Raw genomic sequence first — 24,238 nt, forward strand, 5'->3', positions numbered from 1 at the left:
CAGTGCCCCGTCTCCTTGTAAAAACCAGCCTCCAAAGCGTTGTCCAGCCACCAGCAGAAGGATAACTACTGCCCTCCAAGGCAAACCAAATAACAAAACATTAATTTAAGTAGCACCTTCACCAAGTTTTCTCCCTAAATCTTATAAATCCCACAGCAGAACTGCCACGCTGCCTTGCACCATGAGACGTGCAAGAGGCAATTTCCCTGTAAACAGCTTTTAAAACCCTAATTCTCAGCGGTGCTGCTGTACAACTGCACTGCTATGAGCTGTCTCCTGCTGTAATTCCTGCGGCATTTGAATTTTATGAAGGATACGGTACAAACAACCCATCACAAATTTATGCATCTTCCCTTGTCATCTGGGGATTAAAATAAAGCGTATCTGTGTTGGATGTTTCTTTTTATAACAACGCAACAGATTGTAATGCCGCGGCGCACGCTAGGGGCCCACCAGACAATAGCGTAACAATTCCAACAGTAAAAAGGTTGTTTGCCACGTCTTTTGGAAATCACTATTTATATTTCACGTTTTCTCGCTTGTCAGCCTTGAAGGGAGCGTCTCAGAGGACCGTTCAGTGCTGGGACAAACGCCGCTGTTGAAACAAGCAAAATAAAGTGAAACCGTGCCTTCCGCCTGCCCCGGCCACGCTCGACAGCAGGATGGTTTTGTTGTTATTTATTTTTCTGACGCCGGGACAAGTTTTAGAAGCCTTTTTTCCCTTGCATTGCCTTAGCCTCTTCCTAGCCATTTAGCCTCCAAGTCATACTACATGTTTTGCAGCCCTGGGTTTACCATCCCAGGCATACAAAAAAGACTTGCGAAGAAAAACGAGCACCAAAATGTACAGGCTGGACACTGGTTTTAATGCAAAATTCTGAAGAATCATTCATGTGCACCTAGAAAGCCCATTTTTTTGTAGCTAATCTATATTGGCTCCTCTATACTAGTTTTCTCCACTGCATTTCAATAAACATTTATATTCTCCCCCATTTAACTTGTCGGTTTTATCTACGGCAACACCAGAAAGAGCAATTCCCGTCTCTGATAACCACCTTCTGCCCGTTCCCCGCTCTCTGCTCCCGGGACCCCAGGCCTGGGGATGGCTTCATTTCGAATCCTACCAGTCTCAAATGTCTCGGACATCAAGGCGACCTTCCATCCGTTGGAAGTTACCTTTCGGGTACCGCCTGTCGTTATTATTTCAGCTAATTCAGCGGCAACAGCAAACCCCTTGCTTGATGACACCATCACAGCGTCCACGCAGCACCGCGAATTCGTCTGTTCAGGGAGCCTCAAAAAACCTCAACTTCCAAACTCTCAGGATTTAAACACCGGCAGCTTCCATGCTTCTGAGCTAACGACAACATTAATTTCATGGTACTTCACGTTACTTAATCAAATACGGGCTACTAGACAAGGAGTTTGGAGTGAGCAACTTCAACACACAAAATTATCAGAGAGTGCATTAAGGTTCTACAAAACAAATAGGATTTTTTGCTTTTTCAATGTAAACCAGAAATGCCGCATCACCAAGCGGATGGAGCTACGCTGCGGGGCAGCACGCATACAGGTTAAGCAACTTGCCTCTGTAAATAATCATAATGATAAACCCAGGGGAGGTGGGAAGGGGCCTTCCCCTTTCGGGGGCCACGGGACCACAACCCCGGCTGCAGCCCCCGCGGCCTCCGGCGCAGCGGGGCACGCACCCCTGCGCCAGCCCCGGGGATCACAGAGGGGCGGCTTTGTTTCGCGCCGCCTCGCTTTGAGCGAGGACCCAGTGTGCTCATCAGCACATTTGCTTTCATTCATCCTTTAATTACGAGGGCGCTCTCTCCTACACGGAGCGGGGAGCTGCCTGGGAAGGTCTCCTAGTTACAGGGAATATTGGGAAAAGCTGCCAAATCTTAATCAAATTTGTTCATTAGTCTGCAGGAATTACTTAAGAGACTTTTCAGTTTGCTTGTTCCTCCAAGCATGGCAACAAACCTCCAAAAGATATTTCAAAGCCGTTTTGTTGGGAGCTCTGGCAGGGGTTGCTGCTCTGCCCTGAGCCGGGCTCCTCCTTCAGCCGCGCAGCTCCCGCTCCTCCGACGGAGAAAATCCGGCTGAGTCAGCACCCGGCACTGAACTACTCCGGGGGGAGAGGGGGACAGGGGCTGGAAGGAGAAAGGGAAGGACATTCCACTCTGGCACCTTCCACCGATAAACTCAAAGGCATAACCCTGCGATCAGGGTTACTTTCTCCCCGCCGCTACTCACTGCAACGGCAAGCTGCGCTGGGCTGCGTATGTCCGTCCTCACCCCCGGCTTACCATTCGTTACTCACTAAGTACGTTTTTAATGGTGGAAATCAAATTTTTTTGTACATGTCAGTTCACAATACTGCAAGGCGCCACTGCTTCACAATTTCTAAGAGCGATGCTGGAAGAAGTTATTCACATCTAAGCACATCCGAGAAAACAAATGACTCCACAATAACGACTAAACCCACAAACCGCAAACTCCAGAATTTTGTCTGAGGTTTTACAGACATCAATTACGAAAGAGCAAACTTGGTAAGTGGTGCTTATGTCTGGCTTAACAGCGATACCAAGCGTCCTTCAGCCAGGCTCCAGCCGGCAGAAGGAGGGATGGCCGGCATTCCTGGCGCGCTGTGCGGAGGAGGGACCCCGCGGGGCGGCCCGGTGCTTCTCACACGGACACCGGGCTTCGGGTACTGCCTGTTTATAGTCCCTATCTGCCTCTAGATGATTTTAGACAAAACAGGCCAGTTCTGAGAAAAACGCTAAAGACAACTATCCCGTGTATCAAAGATAATCGCAATGTTTCCCGCGATAAGGTTTCGCTCTCGTCTGCTGCAGGAGAAGTTGGACGCTCACAGATGCAGCCTTGCTGTCAGACAAGTGCCTTCCCCTATAAAAATCTGCTCAAATTCAGCGACGTTATAATTCACTGAAAAACCCCCACCCCGCAGTTTGAACCCTCTTGCTGGTTGAGGCCTGAGGTGACTCCCGGCGTCGGCCATGCTCCGTGGCCCAGGCTGCACCCACGCCGTCCCCACCGTCAGCTGCGGACAAGCCACCTCTTCCAGGGTCCTGCGTGGACGGAGCCGAGCAGAACAAGACCTACACGACTTGTAGGTGGCAGGAACCAGGCTTCTCCCCTCCTGACCCCGCACCGGCCTTGCCAGCGCGCCCGCCGCCGCGGCGCCGGGTCGGTCGACCAAACCCCGCTCAAAGGCAGCCCCCGAGCTGCAGTAACGCACAGCCGAGACCACGCGCAGAAGCCGCAGCACCGAAACGACGTTTGGCAAAGGCACGCTAAGGCCGACAAGTTAAAAAGCGTATTTTTAAAATAAATTTGTCACCAGAAACCAGATATTTGCCATTGCTGGATGAAAGACACAGCAAACAAGACCACACGGTGTTCAGGTAACACTGAAGTCAGAGGGAACAAGACTCCTAACAAATAAGCACTGGTGATTTTTCAGAATAAATAGTAAAAATGAGATGATCTGTGCCAAAACTGACAATCAAAAAAGCCGTTTCTGCTCCCTGTTATAAAAGGGGACAATACTCTTCCTATAGATCTTAAAAATTATGGAAAACAGAACTTATTGTGTTTGTCTCGTACAAGCAGCATGAGCCGAAAAAACCCACTAATGAGGAAATTTATAATTCTGCCTCCAACAGCCCATTTTAAATACCGTGACGCAAATAAAGCACGTGGGGCCATCCACGCAGCCGTGGAGCAGGCACGGCCTCCTGAAAGGCAATGCATCCCGATTCCCAGGTACCAGCAGCCGCTCGTAACAAGTTATTTACCCAAGAACCCTGGTGTCTGGGGAGACTCTTCACATATTTTATCCTTAACCTCTTACTTCTGTACATGCTGCCACGTTCTCGGCGTTACCAGCAGCAGGCGAGTTACCATTAGAAGAAACGTCATGTGTTACAAAGCAATCCAAGTCGATGCGATGGTTTTAAGAATATGTTTTTTCCCCAAAAAGAAGAGCCCGTACAACAGCTACCTCATCAACTCTACAAAAGAGCAAAGCTGCCCTCCAAGGCTCAGTGTTAACGTTTAAATAGACCGTATTAATTCTTAAAAAACCCTCCCTGTTTGAACAGTGAGTCTCTCTCCAAAGTTTCCTACGTAGCACTAAGACAGCTGAAGAGAACAGCTTTCCAGGGAGCCTGCAAGCCCATCTCACAGCGAGTCATTCCCTCCCCATCCACTGCACCCGCAGAAAACCGTCCCCCGCTAACCCGCACGGTTCCCATGCCAGAGCTTTCCCTCTGGTTATCGTTCCTCTAGGGAGACTTTCTCTCATTGGAAGGAGGTTAAGGAATGGAGCGTTTCCCCTTCGTACCACAAGGATGTACAGAACCTCCCTCCAAATAAATAAATTAAAAAGAAGTACGATGATGGAGAGTTTGGCTGATTTTAAGCTCTGCTGTCTGAAAACCACAGGCATCTTTTTCAAAAGACTAAGGAACAAGACAAACCAAACTCAAGTGTTTTGACGGACTTTTGCAGATGCCAAGGGGGGCCCTTCCTCAAAAGCAGCGACAAAGCGGGGGCAAAAGCTGCTGAAGGCTGTTTGAAAACAGAAGAGCTGGGCCATAGGAGCCGGCAGCGGAGGCGACCTTCACCTTCCCGCTTCTGAACGAAGCGGCAGAGTAACGCAGTGGGGAAAGGTACGTGAAAAGGAGGATTGCAAACCCACGCGTTGAAAGCTGAGACAATGCTTTGTGATTTTAACCTTGAACTCATTACTCAAAATGCAATTACACCCGTTGCAGGGGGTTACTGTGAGAATTCAGCAATCTGCCTGCATGGATATACCAACGTGGTCAAGCAAGAGGATCACAGAGCAATGAAGGGCTGGAAGGGACCTCGGAGGGCACCAGCCCAACCCATCGCTCAAAGCAGGTCCCAGCAGATCAGCCTGCTTGCAGTCATGGCCAGCGCAATTTCCAAACATAAGGAAAAACTCAATGGGAGGGCGGTCAAACACTGGAAGAGGCCCAAAGAGACTGCGAGATCTCCATCCTCGGAGACATTCAGACCTGGAAGGGGCACACGTGGCCCTGGAGCAACCTGATCTACTTACACGTGGTTTGGAGTCGGGGGTTAAACCGGAGACCTCCAGAGCTCTGTTCCAGTCTAAGTGACTCTATTACAGCTACGTAGCGGAGGATGCCCACATTGTACGCAATTAATCATATGTCTTCTTGAAGCCAAGTCCCAATTATGAATAACTATATATAGCTTTCCTAACCATAAGGAGAAAAACACCACCCCACTCTCCTCCAAAAAAAAATCTCTCCCTCACCATCCTGTGACTCGCAGCCTAGAGACTGCCGCTGGTCCAACGGCGTCCCAGCCCCCGTAAGCACCTCGCCTTACAGCAGCAGAACAACGCCGGCTGGAAGGGATGCCTGGAGGTCATTAACCCAATCCCCCGCTCAAATTACCCCAGATTGCTCGGGGGGGTTTCAGTCATATTCTGAGCATCTCCAAGGATGGAGATTCCGCATCTTGGGGCTTCTCCTCCAATATTTGATTGGCCTCATGGTTAAAAAAAAAACAAAAAAAAAACCCAAACAAAAAAAAGAATAGAATATCACAATTCACAAATTCCTGGCACAAAATGTTTTACAGCTTCACTGTAAATTGCTCTCTCAAGTCACCCAGCATAATTTGCTTTCTGCTGCTGCTGTTTTCATTTGATGACCCATATTCGTACACTGGCAAAGCTGAACGGCCTTCTCTTGCTCACAACTTTCATGTCATCGATGACTTTATAGACAGTAATCACAACCATCTCCCCCTCCAGGTCCTCTCTCTTTCAGGCTAAAGAGTCCTAGTTTATTTGGCCATTTGCCATATGAACTTCTCTAATATGATGCCTTTATTTATCATACTTCTAGCTATATTACAGCCTTTTTGAGGCAGAGGACAACACTCAGATTTACACGTGATATTCAGAATGCAAGGGTATAACGGATTTAGAAATTGAGATAGTTTTTTCTAGTTTGTTCTCTCTTCTTTCTGAATTCCTAGAACTCCATTTGGTGAAGGAAAGCCACACAAAAGCATCCTTATGACATCTATAAAATCCTTACAACAGCAGCATTATTGCCCTCCTCTACAAGCAGAGAAGCAAACCCCGCAGGCTTACAGCTCGTGCGAGGTGACGCTGAGCTGGCACCCAAGGGGGGGCGAACACAGACCGCCCGTCTTTCAGATCCCTTCGCCATCGGTTTCGCTCTAGCAGCTCTCCCGCGAAAGCTGTTACTGTCTGTGAAAAAAACAGAGCTAAATCTGAAAAGCTTTCCTGTTCGTGTCTCCTTCCCTGAAGGAGTAAAATTAGGAAAAAGTACTTACAGAAACACACCCGTGAGGGTCTTTTTAAAGTTAAACCATGTTACTGCATTGTTTTACAAATCACGGAACTCGGAATGAAAGCCTACGTGCGCATTTTCTCAAATATCAAGCAGCAACTTATTCAGGAATAAGTATACCCAAAAACTCATTCTCCGCGTCAAAAGGAACAGGTGAAGACCCGGGTACAACACATCTTGGGCTCATCTCCAAAGGCCAAAAGCAAGTATTTCTGTTTTCTGGTACTGCGGTAAGCAGAAGCTAAAGCGAAGATAAAGGGTAGCAGTAACTACATACTGTGCCTCTGGAAGATTTTTAAGAATGTTACATCTCGTTTTCCTTTCTCCCCTGTACTGACTACTTAAACGAGCGTTTCAGCGGGTACTTGAGACGATACCACTTAAATCCCCTCATCTCCCACCGATCCCGCTGGTAGGGCAGTAGCTCCCGTTTTACGGGGTCTGTATTTCCCCCGCCTCGCCCCCCGTCGCCGACCCAGGCTGGCTCGTTCACGCGCTTCACAACGGACGGGGACGCGCAGCTGCATCCGAACGCGCCCGTGGAGGAGGCCAGGCACTCATCCGCCGTATCCCCGGCAAGGGATGTTTAGCGGGCTAAGCTGAACTAAAACGTCATTCAATGAAACAGCTCCATAATTCTCATGGGGATTAGAGTCATCAACCGAAAATCCATTAAGAGAAATAGATTAAGCAATAAGGCAATGACCATCTTTACTCTCCCTCGTAAACATAAACAACCTTAGAAACAAACCCAGGCCATGTTAAATACCGCTTTGGCCAGAAACGCTGCAGAGAGGCACGAGCTCTCTTGTTCATCCCTCACCATCCAGAAGGAGTTGCTTCGTCAAAAATCACCACCAAATAAAGCCTTTTTGTTTAAGGCTCTTACGACAAAAGTATCTACAAATACAACAAATCTCAGTTTAGGCAGAAATACAACCCTTATCTGCTTTCTCCTCTCCAGAAAAGACTAAATAAAATGTCTCCTGCTTGACCCAAATACAGACTAGCTAAGCATTTTATCTGGCACCGAATGCAACTCAATCAATGTGTACATTTGTACTTGTTATCAAGAATCGCGGAATAAACCAGATGTCCTCTTTGCCTGCATCTTGTAAACCTAGGCCGATTTGTTAAGGCTCTATTTTTTACCCAGGAAGGGAAATCCTAACTCAGAACTTGTTCTTCTGGAACAACCTAAACTACTCACCATGTTCACCTAACGTGGCATGAACTGACATCAAACAGCTACTTAGAGCAATTAATATACGCTCTTTGACTGTAATACTGTGCTCAAAAATTGACGTTGGCTATAAAAGACCTAACAAAATCATGAGCTTTTCCCTTTTCATTGATAAAAGTGGGAGCACGTTCATAAAACCACCAAAAAGCTCTATTTTCTGTCAATGCCCCTGACAAACCAAAGTGCCAGAGCACACCTCCCAGCCAAACCAAAAATACCAGCAAACCACAACGCGGACTGAGGCCGCCTCCGAAGGGCTACCGAGGGGGGAGCAGGGAAGAAAGGCCGCCTGAATCCGTATGTCAGTCCGTCCCCGAGGCCGGTCCGAACGCTGGGGAAACCCCAGCCCGTCTCCAGGCGGCTGCCCGAGCCCGGGCAGCGCCCGGGCCAGGGGACACCCGGGGTATTTTCAGTCTCTGAAGGCGTAAGACTGCAATCCCATACTGTTCAAAATGCAAAACAGTTACAAGCCTGATCCTGCCCCTGAACACTTAAGCACAAATACAAGATATTACCAATGACCCAGCTAGTCCACCTTCTTGCACGTCACCTGCAACAAGCCACAGGGAAGCCGGTGTGAGGGGTCTAACTCTTCTACCAGCCGATCTATCCCTGGCCTTGGACCTCAGGCATGACGCTTTATATCCTTTTATCCTATCCAGCCTCCCTTGAAGGCCCGTCCATAGCAGCTCCCGCTCTTCACGCCCTGCCGCGCTTGCCGCCCCAAGCTCGCAGCAGGAATTTCCAGGGATGAGCAGCGCACCGGCACAAGCAACATCCCCGCACAGGACCGGCACGTGCTGCCCTCAACCCACCTGCGGCCGCTGAACATCCCTCTGCCCGTCTCGCACCGCCCCCCGGAGAAAGGGGAAAGAGGGGAGCTGATGGATCTGCTGTAAGCCACCGTTTTGACGTGGTTTTGTGGTCTCCCTCGAATGGCCAGTTGTTTTTGCGATTTTTGAGAGAGCGCGGCGGGTGTTACAGAACCGGGAACCCACCTGATTTACCCAATGACTACAATACTTCCAGCATCAATTTTAAGCTCAGTCCCTGAGAGATGTCCACGTTTATTTTATACTCAAGGCTGAAGGTGCATACACCAAGTACAAATTTTCCCTGAACTATCCACAGCCCGTATCAGGCACCGTGTATCACCGGTGCCTTCGTTTTCTCCTCCTCCCCACAGCCTGCGATCCTTTCTTTCTTTTCTCTCTCATTAAAAGCACGATTTCAGCTGACAAGGAGCCTTGTTAGCCCGCCACCACCCACACCACTAACATTACTTGAACAAGTGTCATTAGTTCATTAGGAGGTAGCTGGGCTGGTATTTCCTAATCCCGTAATTAACTTTACCCTGTAAACCTGAGGCGACAGGCTATCACAGCCTAACTCAGTCACGTTGGAAGTCTCAGATTCTGTATTTCTCTAAACCACAAAGCATTCCGCTGCAAAAAAAAACCTGCAGGAGATGCAGGCGTTACACTGGATTGCACCCCTTGCTTATGGATTTATAGGGAAATAAGAGGCAGAAAACCAAGGCAGTTTTTCTGAGGCACGCACTGAGCTGCTGAGCATCAGAGAGGTGCCAGTCCCAGCTCGGCGGGGTCCCGCGCAGCCTGGAATTTCTCGTATTTTGGAGCAGAAAATATTTCAAGTTGGAGGGAATTCCAAGAAAATGAGGAAAGGCGGAAGGTGAAGGCAGTGGTGAATGACACCGCGTATCTAAGTGGTACCGCTGGAGGCGACATGGCAGGTACGTGCAATAAATCACACAACAGCTTCTACACAACGGGAACATGAATCAAATGTATTGTTCGGTGCAGGAAACAATGCGGCCGCTTGTTCTGGCGGGAATCCGCAGCCATCGCTGCCGAGAGAAGGGACCAGACCACGTTCTGCAGCTCGGCTCCGACCAGGACTAACCCGCAGCCAGCATCTCCTTGTGCCAAACACCTGCCGCGGGTACGCCAGGGACTGGAACGGGTACGCCTTTTTGACAAATTTTAGAATGAAATTAAACTTAATGTGTCATCATACTAACGCCCAACTCTCTGCAAGGAACAAATATTTTATGTACAATTCTAGGTCACCTTAAAAAACAGGAATAATAGAGGTTTAGCAAAAAAAAAAGCAAACCAAACCAACCCTGGCTGGATAGGACTGAGGAAAGCTACTTCTGGCAGAAGTTCTGAGAGATGCCACTCGAATGATTAGAATCGGGTTGGACAATTCTTGCAAGAATTTTTAGGATGAAAAAAGCTGCAGGTGATAAAAGTTGTTACCCTGAACGTAAGCGCTAAGTTCGGAATGAACAGATAGGACAGGCAGAAAAAGAGAGGACTTAACAAGGAGAAGGAAAACCCTGTTTCTGTAGAATCAGAATCAGATAAAATAGGTATGTTGGCCATTTTGGACACACTGCCGCGTGGCGGGAAGGAGGCCTGCAAGGTGAACACCAGGACTGACGCAGGGGAGCTGATAAGGATATGAACGGGTAATTCAGCCGTGAATAAAATGCACAGGACAGATTTAGAATCGGTTCCATACTTACAGCCAAGACCGCTTCCTTGGCTGAGTTATTTTTATTATAACCGCCTCTCTGCTTATTAAAAGGGGAGAAGCAGCAAAATCTCATCATAGAAAGTCTGGAAGCGTTTCAGAAACATCTGAGGAATTTTTGCCCGTTTTCTCTTGCATTCCAAAAATTATTTCTAAACGACCCATATATAAAGCAAAGAAAACATTTTATTGCTTCTACTGCTATGTTCTCCTCCAGGAGAGAATAAATCCAGAGTTTATTTCTTACCAATGCACTGTATGCGACAGAACGGAACAAACCTCACCTAAACAGCAGTTCATTTTGGAGAAGAGAGTAAAAAAGAAGTTACAGCTCTATCGCCTTCGTGCCCGGGAGCGCTCGCCAGCTGTCTGCCAGCCCAGTCATGACCCTGTCAGTTCAACCTCAGACAAACGGTTATAAGAACGACAAACTAGCTTTTAAAATAAAGATTGCGAGAGCACAAAACTTTAAACCTAGATGCTTAAAAAAAGCTTGGTAACACGAATTAGCCATCTGCAAAAAGCAACCCAACCAGAAGACTGAGCGTTCCTATCTTTCAGCGACCTTTACATCACTGATGCTCAACCCCTCGGGGGAAAACATGTCAATCCACTGTAGTTTTAAATGTTTGGCTGATTTAAAAATCCCACATATCCGTGTTTTGAAACGGTTGCCTCTTCAGCTCGACACAATTTGCCAGCCTACTCAAACCTGGTTTCCTCGTTGTCCAAAATATGACCCTCCTTGCTAATTTGCCTGGTTGCAAATAAACTCCAGCGGCGGAGCGGATGACAGCCAACGCCACCACCCCAGAAATTCTGCGATACGAAAGGCGCGCACCAATACAGCACCTTTCTTTCTGCTCCACGTTCGTTGCCAACATCGCTCATGGCACGTTTAAGTTCTCAAGAAGACCGATGACCCTTTCGCGTTTAAGCACAAACGTGAGCGCAGGTAAGCGTAGAGCTGCACAGCTCCTACTCGCGCCCAAGCAAAGGCGTCTCCAGGCGTCCAGGAGCTCGCTGCGCCGCTCTGGCCGCCATCAACAGGAGAGCTGATGACTCCCGCCCGCGCGAAAGGACTTGACATCTCTGTTCGGGCTTCGAAGGACCGATGTCGGCAATTCGGGACGCGCTGCCACCAACACTGACACTACTTCATCTCACGACTGCCAGAGTTGTTTAAGATCTGTGCACTAAGTAGACCGTAAGGAGCGAGGTAACAGCGAGGTAAGGGAAAGGGCAGAAGATAAGACGTGGTGGCACTTTGGAGCGGGGAGGTTTGTATTGCCAAAACCTCGTTCTACAGCTCTCTGACCGTGAGTCTTGGAAATTGAAGCATCTTAGAGAATTATTAGAGAAAAGTAAAACTCTAATTAGACACAAAAGACAATTCTGTTGAAGTGACTACTGACAGCTGGAAGGAGGACGGATGATCGGAGCCCCGCGCCGGCAGCCGGGAGCCGACTGAGTGACCATTGGGTGTCACTAACACACCGCAAAACCAGCAGATAACTCTGATCCGTGGCTCTCACGGCACACCACCTTACCCGGAGCCTGCCCTTCCTCGCTCGCGGCTTATCGACCCCCGTTACGCGTCTTGGAGCTCCACCTGAACAGCGTGCCCCCCTACCCACCTGCGGGTCACTCTCACGCCGGGGCATTACGCTTTCAAGTTTTACATTAGCCCTCTGAAGGTTTAGCAAACCAGCTGGCTACAAAAGTCATCGGATGCAAAAATGCTCACGCCAGTCTTTTGTCTGTATGCCCTGACACAATTTTCTTTCCTTTTCCCATGCAAAGCTCTCATTAATACGGGCAACAGACAAAGCGCACAGATCATCCTCGCACCCAAAATCTGGGAAGAAAAAGCAGGTTTATTGCTGGCTGAAGCTGGCAAGGGGGACGTAGATGTTGTTCCAGGATGGAGAACAAAGATTAACTGCTCTCCTCGCAGATTTTAAATCCGGGAAGACTGACCTCATACATCGCAGCACTACTGCAACAACAAAACACCACAAAATAAAACAAGCCGCTATTGACATTCAGCAACGGGAAAGGCTCCTTTGTAACCAGGCTTTTGGGAAAGAGGTTACAGAAAGCAGCGGGGAAATTCCACTTGGAATTTCAGCCCTGAAACAGTCAGAAAGAGCTTAACTACATAAATTGTTCTACCCATTTACCCTTGCTGGCCCCCTCAAACAGAAATACCAAAAGGTGCCAAAAGCTTAACGGAAAAGCACAGCCCTCAGGTCTTTTTGACGCAGGTTGAAAGGCTTTAACTTTGATAACGCCCTCGCCCTAACACTACAGCCTGCGAATCGGGAGGTACCTGTGCTCGCAGGAGGGAGCGGCAAGCGGGCACTGGAGAGGGACCTGTTACCACCGGGGACACTGCAGATTTCAAAAGCTGTCAGTCAGGTTTAGGATCCCAGCAAGCAATTCATGGCTGGTGCTGCAACAAATGCTGTGGAACCAGCCAGGCAATTATTTTTTTTTTACATTTTTCCTCCATTTTCGCCTATCCAAAAATACATCCTTTGTCCTAACAACCGGAACCTGGGCCGTGTCGGCCTCTCCAGGTGCACTGAGCCACCCCCCCGCCCGCAGCCCGGAAAGTCGGGTAGTTGCTTCCCAGCTACTGTCTGCTTGCTCCCCGGGGAGGTAAAAATTAGCAACATACCATCACGTGGTAAATCTCCTTGCTTGGGAGACGGAGAGCTCTGCACATCGCTGACCTCAATTTCTTTTCTTTCCAGTGGAACAGTTTTGCTGGATTCCATCTCGGTGCATTTGCTTTTCGGAGAATCAAACCCAGCAGCTCCATCGGTGGCATTGCTCTTCTCCCTCTTCGCTGCCGCCTCCTCCCTCTCTTTGTCTTGGCTGCTGATTTCAGGGATTTGCTCCAGCTTGCTGTGATACAAGCCCGGGCTGCCCAGCTCTTTCTTGACCGAGTTGCTGCCGCTGTTCCGCTCCTCTCTCTTCTTGGCAGCCGGCTCCTCGGCCAGGGGGGACTGGTGCTCCCTCACCACCAGGCTGGGCAGCCCCGCACGGCTCTGCTCGGGACCCGAGCCGCAGACAGATGTTTGCTCTTCTGACACAGTCATTGACCTTTTCATCGGAGCGGCCGGCTTTCTGGCTGTGGGGCTCGAGCACTGGGTCAGGCTGCTATTAGGAGAGAGCAGACCAGTAGCGACGTCTTCTCTAAGCACCGGCTCAGGGTATTTATCAGCCAGGTTAAGGGTTAGGGGCACGGACAAGTGAGAGCACTCTGACATTGCACGCCTCATTGCCTTCCTTTGGTGGGCAGCCCTGTTCAGAAAACTGCCGTCGTCCGCACAGCTCAGCTTGTCTTCCATCTCTTCCTCCATTTCAGCGGTATTATTAAAGTAACTACTTCTGGAGTCATCTTGTGCAAGCTCTACGGTGGTGGTTGGAGGTTCTGGCTTCGATGCCGTTGAGGAAGACGAAAATCCACTCTGCACGTAGTTGTCATTAACCACCCCAATTACACAATAGCTGGGGGCTCCATCTTTTTTCACGGTTGCTTCTTTAGACCCCGAATTGTTAGGCAGGATAGGGTGGAAATTTGGATTCCAGACACTGATGTCTTGTTCCTTCACGTATTTGCTGGGCTCGCTCTCCGACACAGACAGATGGGGCAGGTTTGGGTCTGGCTGGCATTTGGTCTCCGTTCCAGCCTTACCGGCTGCTTTCTCCTGATCGGTGATGGCTTCATTTTTACCCAGCCCAGGACCAGATTTTTCAGCTCCTGCCTGTCCCACATGAAAATCTGTAGTTTTAGGGTTTGCAAAGTTCCCTTCTGCAGAAGGAAAGGTTTCAGAAATCAAAGACCAGCTCTCAAGGTGACCTGCAGCTGCCTGGTATTTTTTGCCTTGCACCTCAATTTCTCTTTTGTCTTTCTGAGCTATTTTTAGCTCTTTGTCTAGTTTTCCTTCAAAGAAGCAGAGCTTGTCCTCATCCGTGAAACCAGCATTCTTAACGAGCCCATCCTTAATCGGTCCCCCTGAGTTTACATTCAAGCCAATCTCATTAAGCTTCCCCTCAGTCCTCTGCCATTCGAATTCAGTTTTGCCGAAGTCTTTCGGGGACTCCATGCAGTGGAAGGCTTCCGAGAAGCTCTCCGTGTTCTTGCCTTTGCACAGCTGGCTGTATTCGGAGAGGGACGCGGGCTGCTTGTTCGAGAGAGACATCTCCGATCGCTTCGCCTCCTCCGGTGGCTGTAACGCCAGCTCCGCGCTCGCCGAGCTCGCCGGCTGCCGCTGCCGGTGACGACACACCATGCCCCCTGTATTCATGACAAAACTCCTTCCTCCCCACCCCCTGCCTGCCGCACGCCTTCATTTACTGGATTCAGCCGCTAGTTCAAAGGAAAACGTCGGGTTTTATCCTTTTGTAAAAATGCAGAAGAATGCACTTCTGGAACAGAAACACCCCTCTCTGGCTAGACGCTAGTGTGGGGTTAATCGTCTCGGTGAAATGATTTTTCTGTCAGCAGCATTTCTTGGGTTGTTACACATTTCGGGAAATATTGCCATCTCCTTTTTCTCTGTCAAACCCTACCATGATCAATGCATTTACAAGTATTAATTAACCACTCCTAAGAATACTTAGGAACTAAGGTCAGCAGTTTTCCTCCCCTTACACAAAACCAGAACACAACCCCCAAAACAAGCCCATCCCCAAACACCACAGCACAGAATGACCTCTTTCAGCACAAGGGCTTTGTTTTCAGTGAATTTTAATATATTCTTTTGGAGTCAACAGTGATCACAAGTGTTGCTGTAATGAGGATTTCACAATCCACAAACCATATCGCTCATATAAGTGAGCGGACAATGCTGGAAAGGATGAAATGGGACAGGTTAGGAGAGGTTCTGTAGCCTTAAATACTGTAAGCTTGTTTTTTAAATATTTTTTTTTAAATGTGAACATATCTTCCAATATTTTTGAGCTGTATTTTTTCCCGTTGCACTTCATTTACATCTAGCACTTCACATTTCGTGATCTATTCAAAACCAGTCTCAACACGTATTAAGTGCCCTACTCGGCCGTCCGGCGAAGCCCCTGTACCCAGCACCCTTGACAAGGCTTTTCTAACTGCGATTCTTCATTTGGACATCGTTTCCCCAGTCAAACTGGGAGCCCACCCAAGAGCGCTGAACGCCCCGAGCCACTCGGCCACTGGGACCTGGATGGCCACGACTGCATTAGCGCCAAACTGCAGAGCTGGCTTTTTTCCTTAAGTGCCTGGTATAGATTAATCCTTGACTAAGGCAAATTTTCTTCTTTGAATCAGGGCTACAATACTTTACAGACATTGACCATTATAGACATCGATATGCTCCAGTCCAGGAGCAAATTTTGTCCTTACAGCTGATGCAGTAAAAGGACTCCCTGCTATAGCTTAACTGAGCATAAATGTATTTTTACACCCAGAGACTGCAAGCTACACTACGCCCCCTGAATTTAACCTGCTGCTGAGAAATCCCACAATCCACACATTTATCTACTTGTATTTAAGCTTTGGATTTAAGACACTGCTATATTTAAAAACAATGACTAAGGAACTGTAAGTTATATGAATCTTTCATGACACCCTCTAATTAACCAGAATAGTTCCACCCACAAGCTTCACTTCTCAAAGGGCCTCAACAATTTTTCTGTACTTTAAAATATTCAGAGGTGTCTTGCTGGGGGAAAATGGGACCTGAGCTGAAGGCTGGCTGCGTTCTCTCTCGTAACTGATGCAGGACTGAGGTTTGCGAGCACTTGCTGCCTCCAACAGCAGGTAGCCTGCTCCAGGAGGGCAGACGGCGAAGCCATCGCACCCCACGTCACTGCTGTTATTCCCCTACCCCCCAGTCCATGCCAAACCGTCTCTGCAGCAAACCTCAGTCAATTAGAGATCACTTAATGCACTTCACCAGGAGGGAGGGCGAGTTGGCAAAGCTACCTGAGACCACCTAGGAGGTTTTTATTTGATTTTCTTTTCCCTTTTTTTTTTTTTAAAGCAAAGAGCGACCACTTAGAGGAGAAAAGCCACATTGATTTAGGGGCTGGTGCTTCAGAGCCCAGCGTCACAGAAGAGATTTGCCTCGCTGGAAAGAAAAGCCTGCCTCGTAATGTCAATATACAGCCGGTAACAGCCCCCATTGCTACTTTATTTCATTATTTTTTTTAATGTAAGAAATTAACCGTATTCAATACCTGGGATACTCAGAAGCAGGAGAATGCTTAGCTATGAAAAATCTCTAAACTAATATTTAATCTCTCGGGACATTAATGGAGGTAATGTAGAGTTCATACACCCAGAGCTTTTCAACAGCCTCCCCCTGCCTATCGCCTGCTGTTTCCAGATGCCCATTGCCAGTTCCAGTACCTCAGCCTCTCCCTTCTACCAAATGTTTGTTTTTTTTTTTTTTCCCTTTTAAATTTATTAATCTTCTGCTTCTGAAGCTACCCCACGGTTGTGCTAAGCTTTCAGCAAGACCAGAAACCACCAACACTCACAACACAGGGCCAGCAGCCCTGACACCGGAGCTTTGGTCCCAATTCTTCCTTTAGATTCTGACAAAGCTTAAATTTTCTGAAGCATTAAGAGAAGCAGTACTAGTCAATGAAAGATATGCAGGAAAGGGTGGGAGGATGTTGAGAAAACAAGAGGACTTGGACAGATTTTGAAAAACAACTCGGATGAGAAAGGGCCCAGGAGGGCCTCCCAAAGAGGCGCTGGGTTAGAGGGTAAGTTAGAGACTCCCCAAAGGGAAGCCCATCCGCTGCTCTTACCCTAGTTCAACTTTGAGGAAGATTTCATACTCTTCAAGCATCAAATCTGGGGTTTCACAATCCTTTTGGCTCTCCACCATCTTTCTTTTCAAGCATGTGTCAGGCAACGGCAGTGCAATAGTTACAAGCTCTTGCAAGTCAGACCCTGGGCCAGCGTCTGGATGCAGAGCTTCGCCCACTGCCTGGAGCCTCTCTCAACCTTTCAGTGCTGGGACAGCAGCCCGTTTCACACGGAGGAAGGTGATATTTTGCCTGTTCACATCCTCTTATCGTCATTAAATCCTGTCTTTTCTTACAGGTACATTTGACACAAATAAGCCTGGCAGGGAAGCTGAGCACATACAGCACGTGTTTCAGTACCAACGTTAACCACATCGGTAGTCATTTATCCAAGCTGCCTAGATCTGTTTCGATGCTTGTATTGTATCCAAGAACAGGAGCATTTTCCAAGGGAAGAGATACCCCTGTGCTGAAGAACCTGCACCGCATCCCTGCCCGCTGGACGCGGCTCTGCCAGCGAGCGGCGGCTGCCCCGGCCGAGGCAGCGCCCGCACCCAGAGCGACCAAGATCACTGCACCAGCGCGTCACGGCTTAATACCCAATCTGCAGGCTCCCAGCCTCAGCAGATGAATCAGCCTAGCGTTTCTATTTTTGCTTCGCTCCCGAAGCTATTACTTATCCCTTCTAATGCCTTTGCTGTGGGTTTTTTTTTTTTTTAATCTAACACAATCATTTCTGTGCAATCCTTTGCACCGGTTTCTAAGGCAACGTCACTTTCCAGGATGATGAGCTACTGCTTGCCAGCATCTCCAACTAATGAGATCTCTAATTAAGTGTTATTACCAATAATAGCCAGTGATCGGACTGACCAGAACCATCGAGGATACGCTGTCTATAAATGCCAAGACCATAAAACTGCAATTTATACACTTGCCCGTCTGTACGTTCGCACACACGCGCTCCCTGCGTGTAAAACAAGCAGCAAGACGTGAAGCCTGAGGTCTGACGCTCCCCGCTGAACTCGCACGCTTCCCTTCGTCTCGCGGGCTGGAAGAAGCCAGGCTAAAGGATGAAAAGGTGAACCAGAATATTTCCTATTCTGGCCACTGTAACTTTGCACTACAAGCTTAACGTTTAAAAGGTGTGGAGCCATGCAATACCCAAACACAATCTCATGTCGTATAGGACAGGACATGTACAGGTCAAATCCCATTTACTCTAGAATTTACATATAATACATTAAAAATCCTAGTGATAAACCAAAACCAGAATTAACACACTCGAGTGTTTCCAACTCAAAATATTACCAGTATTTCGTTATCGTAGGAGTATTTGCTAGTGGAAACGGAAAAAAAGGTAAAGCAAAGTCAACTGAACGGTACACAAGCAATGAACTAGCAACATCAGCAAGCAAGGATGAGGCCTGAAATTCAGATATCCCCTGAAAATTAAACGTCACCACTAAGGAAACGTATTCAACGTTCTTAATCTGACAGAATTTACAAACAGAAGTCTCTTTGTTTCATTCCCAGCTTTTCTTGAAAATCGGAGTGTCACGGATGAGCAGGAATATAAAATAAAGGAAGAAAAGAAAAGGTAGGAAGCCCTAGCCAAGGGCTACGGGGGGCCAGCTTAGGAGGGCTGCTGCATGAGGCCGTCCAGCTAGCGAAAAAGCCAGCACCAACAGAAGACACAGCCCAGAGCCACGCAGAAAAAACAAACGGGCAGATGCAGCCGGTTACAACTGTTTCGAGCAACCCGTAAAAGACCATCTTCAGAGCTACGCACCGGTTCCACAGAAGACAAACAGGCCTCTCAGCACCCGGGATCCGCAAGCTACAGGTCCGCAAAAACGTCCTCCAAGCTCAACTCACCTTTTAATTACGGACAGAACCATACCTCCACACCGCTTTCTGTTAAAGCAGCGTCAAGTACAAGCACGCACGTGCAAAAATCCAGGGGAAAAGCAGATAATAGCAAAGTTCTCTTGCTGCTCCATAAATACGTTTAGTGCTGACACGAGAACTGGCTGGTGCCATTGCTGGGTTTTCATTTCTCTCATTTACCTACCCGGGATAAGTAACAGGTCTTAATTAATGAATGGGCTGCAATATGATGTTATTCTATTTCAAAAGCATTCTTAAAGTACCGCTGTTATTATGAGGGGCTTGTCCACGACTGCGGTTGTGACGATGATTTCGGGCCAGACGGACGCAGTTCGTCACACATCCGTGCAGTCCGCTGGCCCATCGCGGTCACGTAGCTGGTCTGCTCGTATTAGACAAACCCAGTTACAGTCTGGGGTCTCACAGGAGAATTACAGACGGTATAGGAATGAAAGGTTACTGCAGAAATGGTAAACTGACGTAACGTTATATTGACACCAGTATAATGGAAACCAGTCAGGAAAAAAAAAATATTTAGAGAAAGGGCTTCATTGTGGCTGTAGAATAAAAGCAAATACTGTAATTAAGCAGGGATGGCATTTCTTGCTTTTAAATGTATCTTATTTACACACAAGGGATTTCGAGCTGTCATATTGAGAAATATGTACTGCATTACACACGGCGATTGTGCCCATGGGCTGCAAAGACAGCTTGTCATCAGCTCAGCTGCAAGGACGGGCGCTGGAAGGATGCCCGCAGAAGGCAGCGGCAGAGATGGCGATGGAAGCTTTTGAGGGAAGAGGGAAACTCGGCATCAGATGACCACTTCAGCAGGCGCCTCCAAGCCACATTTGGGAGAATACCTCAGAAGCATGACTGCCCAGACCCCGACGTGGTTAGGCAGTAAGCTCCTTCCTCCGCCAGCACCACAGCCCGCAGCATTCAGTGCTGGAGCATCGCTGTAACGGACACACAGGGAAGCCAGCCCTTTCCTGAAGGGCCTACGCAAATCAAAAAACATAAGACGACACAAAACCCGAAACACTGAAATAAATTAATTATTTTTTTTTTTTTAAATAGACTATTCTTTAAGGACAGGTTGGAGGAAAAAAAAAAAGGTCTTTTCAAAGTCTCAATGTTGAAATACAGCTTGAGGAGTAACGGGCAGAGGGATGCTAGCGGTAAAGCTGAATCGAAAGGCTCAGCACTGGATGAAGGAAAATCTTGCATCGTTTCCTCTGTTAACCACTCCTCAGTGTCAGAGCCCCGGCCCCGCGTCAGCCAGGGCACCCGCTTGGAAGCACGCATTTTAGCACCCTGCATTTTATACATAATTCCCAATTTTAGTTTTAATTCCACACAAGAGGTAGCATGAAGGCTCAGTCACGTTACAAAGGCTGATAATGTCTGACATGTTTTGGTTATCATCTCAGCTGCCTCTTGACATTAAAAGGCATAAAATAGTTTTCCAGAAGAATCTGGGGCAGTTTTTACAATGACAACAACAAAAATGAGAAGCTGAAATAAATCCAAGAGATAGATAAGGGATTAAATTCAAATTGCATGAACAGCCTTACATCCAACGTTTCTTAACTTGAAGCTGCAAAGTCAAAATTAGAAAAAAAAAAAATACAGAAGTTTGCAGGCCTAGTTTATAAAAGATACATACAACTTCTGTCGGTGAGAGGCATCTGCAGCATCCCAGTTGCCATGACTCCCAAGGGAGCTGTATCACAAAGCTCATACCTATTTTAGCAGTACATACAGGAGCTGATGCATTTAGGAAAGCCGTCCTGTTATTCTAGAAGACACAGTGTAAGACATGGGAGCCCGGCTAAAGAGCTTTCAGGTATTGAACTTCAGCAGAAGATCCTCCAAAATACCCACGTGCATTACACTGACAGTAGATCACCGACTGCCCGCCACAGAGGAAAACAGCTTACGTGGGCAGATATTAGATGTTGCACAGCATCAGCTTCGCAGTCCTGCCTGGCAAATACAGATGGAGTGCTGGCCAAGTTCTGGTGACCGGTAAAAATATAAAACCTTTGAGCAGTGAATTGTTACCTTAACGGGAGGATGAACTGGCACGTAGAAGGTACGTACAGTCCATGGCCCCGTCAGCTTAGTGAAGACTGAAATCGTTGGCCCAGATGACCTTGAAAGGTCCCTTCCAACCCAACCCCTTCCATGCTTCTGAGAAAATCTGGACTATACTAATGATCTCCTGGATCCCTGTAGCTCCTTCCCTGTCCAGTAAACAAGCACACTCATGTTCACGGCCTTGAAATCTCAACACCTTCCCTTCACTGATTTCTGGTTTTAACTTGTGTTCAACTGATGCGTGCATTCACCGTTTCATCCTCGGATCCAGCCTAAGGCACTTCCACACCAGTTGTGCCAACTTAGGGATTCAGTCGGGGTTTTGCCAACGTTTTGCAGCTTGCTGAACAGCTACTTGGGCAGCGGATGGAGAGAGAGACAAGCCTCGGTAACGTATCTGGATGGCAAAGCAAATCTGCTTCCCTGCTCCTCCGCTGCCGAGAGCTCGCCTGCAGCTTCTGCCCCGTCACCGAGCCCAGACGTTGTGCGGTCACCACGAGAGCGCCCGAAGCGACGCCGGGGGCCCGCTCTGCTGCCAGCGCTCCTCAGCAGCCCCGCGCCTGACAGCGTGTGGCTTTAAACCGCCGTAAGAACACATCAACCAACATTTCCAAAGCAAGCTCAGTCATTCAGAGCTGCTCTTAAAAAAAAGAAACAACCAACCGTGAGTCTATGAAGTGCTGAAAGGATGAAAGCAACTGAGTATTATTAAAGTCCTGGGCAAAGGTAGGTCAGGCCAACGTATAGATGCAAAGTATGTACCAACTTACGCGCACGCTGATGTGCTACTCTGAACCAGGAATCCTTCAACTCCGTACACACTTTACCTGTGCAAAACACGCAGGAGGAGCTTTTCCTTTTTGCACGGATCTGCTACTACAGTTCTGCTCCCTTGAATACAGCAGTTAGAAAGGAAAACAAAGACTTCTAGCAGGCAATGGAAAGGCTTGAAAGAAATTTTTTTTTTAAAAGATGCTTTTAGCTTTCCCTTTATTTTGTAGCATCATGCACCAAAGAACATTACTTCTGCAGGCACAAGTTCATGCAGAGAACACCACTCTCACTAAAATAGAACTACTTCAGGTTATGCAACACTCATTAAAATTACAAAACCTCTCAAAAACCTGACCAGCATGTTAAGGCGCACTTGAGCTCTGGGTTTGTTAAGTTAGTGGCTGCATCATGCAAACTGGCAGCAAGGAACTCCGCAGAAATAGAAACAGGAACAAACTTTCATGCCTGATGACAAGGCAAAAACGAAGAGCACCTAAGGGCATGGACACACTTCCCCAGCCCGTCTCAGCAGACGGGAATTCAGAGAAGATGCCAGTTCTTTCTGAGGAAGGTTTCGAATCAGCAGAAGTACAAAAATATTTTTTATTTCATCTCTATCCATATTATATTCTCTGTTTCAAAATTCCTATGAACTTCATTAAATTCTAGGAAATTAATTCCACCTCATTTCCTATGAGTACAGGGATCTCGTTCCCGGGACAAGAGCCAGGGTAAGCAGCCCAAAACGCTTCCCAGTCCATCCATAGTCTCACCACAGACGTAACGTCTTAAAATCTATATCAGTCCCACTGTTGTTTTGTTACAACTCTGCTTTAGTAAAGATTATTATTCTAGGAGGAAGCACATTGTATAGATGTAGCCGTTCAAGGTAGCTTAAAATAAAGTCATTAACCAATTGCAGGAGGAAAAGTAGACGGTTGCAGTTAGCCCGAGGTAGGATTAAAGCCAAACCCTGCAACACGACAGCGATCGAGAACGTTTCCCACCACGGGAACACTCCGCTCCCTGCCCGCCAGCGGCACGCAGTGCCATTAGCGAGCCTGGTGATTCACCGTTGCGCCGCAGAGGAAGGTCACTGTCCGTCTGGGACGACAAGAAGCTATTGACACCAAAAAGTGCAAGTTTACTTAAATATTCTACTATATATAGATGTAAAATTAACTCTGAATGAATAAAAAAAACCAAAAAACCAAGAGTTCTGGAACTCGGACCACGCTGTCAGTCCTTCAAACGCTGGGAATTAGCACTGTGAGACAGGCAAGCAGAACTAACAGCCTTTTAAGATCAGCCAAAAAACCAGTCATGCCACACTCGCTTGTGCCACGTCGGATTAACAATTACATGTTCATGCCAACACACTGACAAAGAGCAAGGTCTTGCACGCAAGCTGCCTGGATTACTGCCGCTAGCTCAGATGGCAAACACACACCTTTGTCGTGCCTCTGCCGGCCCGTACCAGTGGGTTTCAGCTGCCTCTGTTTCTCCCGCTCTGGAGCGGCGGACCTGGCTGGCAGAGTTGGCACCCCTCTCGACTTTGTGGGTCTCATGTAGCCTTTTAGCTGTTCTGCTGCTTTAACTCTCTCTTTCTTTGCCTCCTTCACAGCTTTCTGTTCACGTTCCTCCTCTCTTTCTTTAGTTGCATCTTCAGGTTTATCTACCTCAGACTTCAGCGCCGGGGCATCCTTCAGGTGAGCTTCCCCACCGTGAGCAGCATCCTCTTCTGCAGGCTGAGAACGACCTTTGTGGTTATCTTCGGGACTTATTTTGGTTGTCTGGGCAGCTGTCAGACTGAAACCAGCAGCCTCTGCTTCAGCTGCTTCATTCTCCAAACTGCCCGGGTGCTTCAGCGAGCTCTGCGCACTCCTCTTGCCTCCATCCGACTCAGCCTCCATCAGTGCTGCTGCCACAACCTGCGGCACGGCTGCTCCTGCTCTGCTCTCTGCTATCGCCGCAAGTTCTGGGGAAACGCACCCGCTGCCCTTCTCTCCAGAGGAGACGGGTGCTTCTGGTTCCTCCGTCCCTTTGGCACCTGCGGGAGCTGCTCTGTTTTTTGAATCTGCCGCCTTCGGAGGAAGGTCTGAGGAAGTGCTGTCCGTGTTCTGCTTTTTATCGGTGGTTCTTGCTTCTTTATCATCCACCTTTGCCACAGAAGAAACGTGAACTTCGTCCTTCTTTGATTTAATGTCCTGTTCAACTGAATGGTCCAAAGAAAGCGGTTTACCTGCCTCACTCCCATCCTGGGAACCAGCCTCTTTGGGCTTACCATCTTTCTCTGAAACCTCTTTTCCAGGCTCTTTGTGTCCCAGATTGATGGGCTGCTCACCAGATTTCTGTGCCTGTATCTCCTTCTTCGCACCAGGTCCAGGCTCTTTGTGGCTCTTCCCTGCTGCTGCTGCAGGAGGAGGAAGCCCCTTGCCCCTTGCCCCCT

The 24,238-nt window shown here is 48.1% G+C and overlaps 1 protein-coding gene across 1 annotated transcript in view; it reads right to left on the reverse strand.

Moving 5' to 3' along the window:
* The window catches only part of MAP4 (microtubule associated protein 4), a 168,324-nt gene that overhangs the window by 25,138 nt on the left and 118,948 nt on the right, over positions 1 to 24,238 (reverse strand). The gene's annotated exons all lie outside the window — the stretch shown is intronic.

The sequence above is a fragment of the Platalea leucorodia genome, assembly GCF_965183815.1.
Source record: "Platalea leucorodia genome assembly, chromosome: 1".
In the NCBI taxonomy this organism is placed as follows: domain Eukaryota; kingdom Metazoa; phylum Chordata; class Aves; order Pelecaniformes; family Threskiornithidae; genus Platalea; species Platalea leucorodia.